This window comes from Myxine glutinosa, chromosome 3, assembly GCF_964187855.1.
Source record: "Myxine glutinosa chromosome 3, kmMyxGlut1.1, whole genome shotgun sequence".
NCBI lineage: Eukaryota > Metazoa > Chordata > Myxini > Myxiniformes > Myxinidae > Myxine > Myxine glutinosa.
This window is the reverse complement of record NC_136263.1, coordinates 187,914,053-187,918,531: the sequence shown is the minus strand read 5'-3', so window position 1 is coordinate 187,918,531 and position 4,479 is coordinate 187,914,053.

Here is a 4,479-nt window from a genome sequence, read left to right as displayed (position 1 = left end):
CTATTTAGTTACCCGTTATTTCTATGAAATACATAGAGACTTTATAAACACCCTGTATGTCGCATGATATCTCAAAAGTTATGGATGGATTCGGATGAAATTTGCAGGATGAGTTAGGTGGCCAAATTGAGTGGATTTTGGTGAAGATCCGAATACGAGCATTTATTCAGTGATGGGAGGGGGGATACCTGTTGAAGTGTGGAAGGTGTTGGGTGAAGAGGTTGTTGACTGCTTGCTGCAGCTGTTCAGCAATATTTATGAAGAAGAAGAAATGCCGAACAAGTGGAGATAAAGTACATTTGTCCCGATTTACAAGCAGAAAGATGTGCAAGCGTGTGACAACTACAGAGACATCAAACTTATGTCGCACACAATGAAGATCTTGGAAAGAATTATTTAGAGAAGAATGAGGGAGGAAGTGATGGTCGGAGAAGATCAATTTGGATTTATGCCAGGCAGGAGCACTGTGGACATTATTTTAGCCCATAGACAGATGGTTGAAAGGTGTAGAGAAGGACAGACAGATCTACATTTGGTGTTTATTGTTAATTTGGAAAAGGCCTATGACAGAATACTGACAAAAGTTGTGGATCCGTGCCAGAGAAGTTTGTGAAGCTGATCCAGGATATGTACAATGGATGCTCTACACAAGTGAGGAGCAGCGTTGCAGTGGCGGATAGTTTCATGGTGGAAGTTGGTGTACATCGAGGCTTTGCATTGAGCCCAATTTTGTTTGTTATTATCGTGGACGTTTGTCATCTGATGTGAGAACACCGGCCCAATGCCTGCTGTTTGCAGATATAGTATTGTGTGCCAAAAGTAAGTGAGAGGTAGAATTGAAATTGGAAGAATGGATGAAGTCATTGGAAGAACTCTGCTTGAGGATTCGTCCATCAAAGACAGAATACATGAAATGTACAGGGAGTAATGTACAGGGATACAGGGAGGATGGAGTAACTGGAAGAAGGTTTCAGGAGTGCTTTGTGATAGAAATATGCCGATGAGTCAAAAGAGAAAGGTGTACACAACGGTAGTGAGGCTGGCGTGGAGACATGGCGGATAACAAGGTTGGAGCAAAGATTAGACGTGACCGAGATGAGGATGCTGAGATGGTTGTGTGGTGTAACGCAAGAAGACGACGTGAGGAACGGCTACATCAGAGAAACTGTGAAAGTGGGTGAAGCATCTAAGAAGGTACAGGGAAGTAGGTTGAGATGGGATGAAGAGTATGTGGGGAGAAGGATGAGGAGAGTGATACCACCTGGACAGAGACAGTAAGGCAGACCGAAGAGGAGATGGAGTGATTATGCGGAAGCAGACATGATGGAGAAAGGTGTGGATAAAGAATTGGCAGCTGATTCGATTTTGGTTCAGGTCTGGATCCAGATCTGGCCGATCAGTGATAAACTGTTCAGCCTGGCATCCGTCTCCCTCACCATATTTAAAAATTGGCAATCTTCTTCCTTTCTCTCTTTTTTACTGTCCCTAAAACATCCATACATTGCAACTGGAAATCCCAGAGCATCCACGAGCCTCCTCTTGGTTCGTATTGTCACATCTTTGTCTTTCCCGATCTCCCCAACATGAACAGTCTATTAATTTCTTCTCCACATTCTCCATTCACTTCAATCGTATAACCCGGAAAGATGAAACTTTCCACTATTTCCAAGTGATCGTCTCCCAATCAGAACACTTCGATCTCAGTTGACAAGATTCTAGTTTGTTACAGACGGCGCCTGTGGATAACTCGACGGAAATACGTCTGCAACACAATTCTGGCAGGATCTTCACGCCCAAAGTCGGTTTACCATGCCGGTGAGTTGAACGAGGCAGATAGGGAACCGTGCCGGAGACTGTGCGGTGGTAAATTAATTGGCCAAGTGAACCAAGGCCGTTTACCACATTATGTGGGCTACCATTATAATTACAACCTCAGTCCAATTGCCCCGGAAACACTTTCAGATTAAAATAGCAGAATAGTGGAAATCGGATAGCATTGCAAGCAATTCAAGCTCATATAAAAGCACGTACATTTTCCCTACCGATCATTCCACCCTGGAAAACTTGCAACAATCGTTTATCACAAACTAGCAGAAGTACCCGGCATTGCCGGGCGGGGGAGGGGAACAGGGAGGGGGGGAGGGGGGAGGGAAGGGGAACGGGGGGGAGGGGGAGGGGAGGAGGGGGGTGGAGTGGGGGGAGGGAGGAGGAGAGGGGGGAGGGGAGGAGGAGAGAGGGGGGAGGAGGGGAGAGGGGGGAGGAGGGGAGAGGGGGGAGGAGAGGGAGGAGGGGGGGAGGAGAGGGAGGAGGGGGGGGGAGGAGAGGGAGGAGGGAGGAGAGGGAGGAGGGAGGAGAGGGAGGAGGGGGGAGGGAGGAGGGAGGAGGGGGGAGGGAGGAGGGAGGAGGGGGGAGGGAGGAGGGGGGAGGAGGGGAGGGGGGAGGAGGAGGGGGAGGAGGGGGGAGGGAGAGAGGGGGGAGGAGGGGGGAGGGAGAGAGGGGGGGAGGGATGGGAGGAGAGGGGGGAGGGGGGGGAGGGGGGAGGTGGGAGGGAGGAGGAGGGGGGGAGGGGGGAGGGGGGAGGAGGGGGGAGGAGGGGGGAGGAGGGGGGAGGGGGGGAGGGGTGGAGGGGTGGAGGGGGGGAGGGGGAGGGGTGGAGGGGGGAGGGGGAGGGATGGAGGGGGGAGGGGGAGGGATGGGAGGGATGGGAGGGGGGAGGGAGGGGGAGGGGGGAGGGAGGGGGGAGGGAGGGGGAGTGGGGAGGGAGGGGGAGGGATGGAGGGGGAGGGATGGGGGGGAGGGATGGGGGGGGAGGGGGAGGGATGGGGGGGGGAGGGGGAGGGATGGAGGGAGGAGTGGGAGGGGTGGGGGGAGGGAGGAGTGGGAGGGGGGAGGAGTGGGAGGGGTGGGGGGAGGGAGGAGTGGGAGGGGTGGGGGGAGGGAGGAGTGGGAGGGGTGGGGGGGAGGAAGGAGTGGGAGGGGTGGGGGGGGAGGAAGGAGTGGGAGGGGGGGGAGAGGAGGGAGGGGGAGGGGATGGGAGGGGGAGGGAGGGGTGGGGGGAGGGAGGGGGAGGGAGGGGGTGGGGGGAGGGAGGGGGAGGGAGGGGTGGGGGAGGGAGGGGGGAGGGAGGGGGAGGGAGGGGGAGGGAGGGGTGGGGGGAGGGAGGGAGGGGTGGAGGGAGGGAGGGGTGGGGGGAGGGAGGGAGGGGAGGGGTGGGGGGAGGGAGGGAGGGGGAGGGAGGGGGAGGGAGGGAGGGGTGGGGGGAGGGAAGGAGGGGTGGGGGGAGGGAGGGAGGGGTGGGGGGAGGGAGGGGTGGGGGGAGGGAGGGGGAGGGAGGGGTAGGGAGGGGGTGGGGGGAGGGAGGAGTGGGAGGGGTGGGGGGAGGGGGGTGGGGGGAGGGGTGGGGGGAGGGGTGGGGGAGGGGTGGGGGGAGGGGAGGGGTGGGGGGAGGGGTGGGGGGAGGGAGGGGTGGGGGGAGGGGGAGGAGTGGGAGGGGTGGGGGGAGGGGAGGGGGTGGGGGAGGGAGGAGTGGGAGGGGTTGGGGGGGAGGGTGGGAGGGGTGGGGGGAGGGAGGAGTGGGAGGGGTGGGGGGGAGGAGGGTGGGGGGGAGGGGAGGAGTGGGAGGGGGTGGGGGGGAGGGGGAGGAGGGAGGGTGGGGGGGAGGGAGGAGTGGGGGGAGGGGGAGTGGGAGGGGTGGGGGGGAGGGAGGAGTGGGAGGGGTGGGGGGAGGGAGGAGTGGGAGGGGTGGGGGGAGGGGGGGTGGGGGGAGGGAGGGGTGGGGGGAGGGGGGGGAGGGTGGGGTGGGGGGAGGTGGGGGAGGGTGGGGTGGGGGGGGGAGGTGTGGGAGGGGTGGGGGGGGGAGGGTGTGGAGGGGTGGGGGGGGAGGGTGGGAGGGGTGGGGGGAGGGGAGGAGTGGGAGGGGTGGGGGAGGGAGGAGTGGGAGGGGTGGGGGGAGGGAGGAGTGGGAGGGGTGGGGGGGGGAGGGTGGAGGGGTGGGGGGAGGGTGGGGGGGGGGAGGGAGGGGTGGGAGGGGTGGGGGGAGGGAGGGGTGGGAGGGGTGGGGGGGAGGGAGGGGTGGGGGGAGGGAGGAGTGGGAGGGGTGGGGGGTGGGGAGGTGGGGGGGAGGGTGGGGGGTGGGAGGAGTGGGAGGGGTGGGGGGAGTGGGAGGGTGGGGGGTGGGGGTGGGGTGGGGGGAGTGGGGGTGGGGGTGGGGGGGTGGGGGTGTGGGGGGGGGTGGGGAGGGTGGGGGGTGGGGGGGTGGGAGGGTGGGGGGTGGGGGGAGTGGGGAGTGGGAGGGTGGGGGGGTGTGGGGGTGGGGGAGGAGTGGGAGGGGGGGTGGGGGGAGGGTGAGGTGGAGGGGGGAGGGCGAGGTGGTGGGGGTGGGCGAGAGGGGTGGAGGGGGGAAAGGGAGGGGAGGAGGGAAAGGGAGGGGGAGGAGGGAAAGGGAGGGGGAGGAGGGAAGGGGAGGGGAGGGGAGGGATA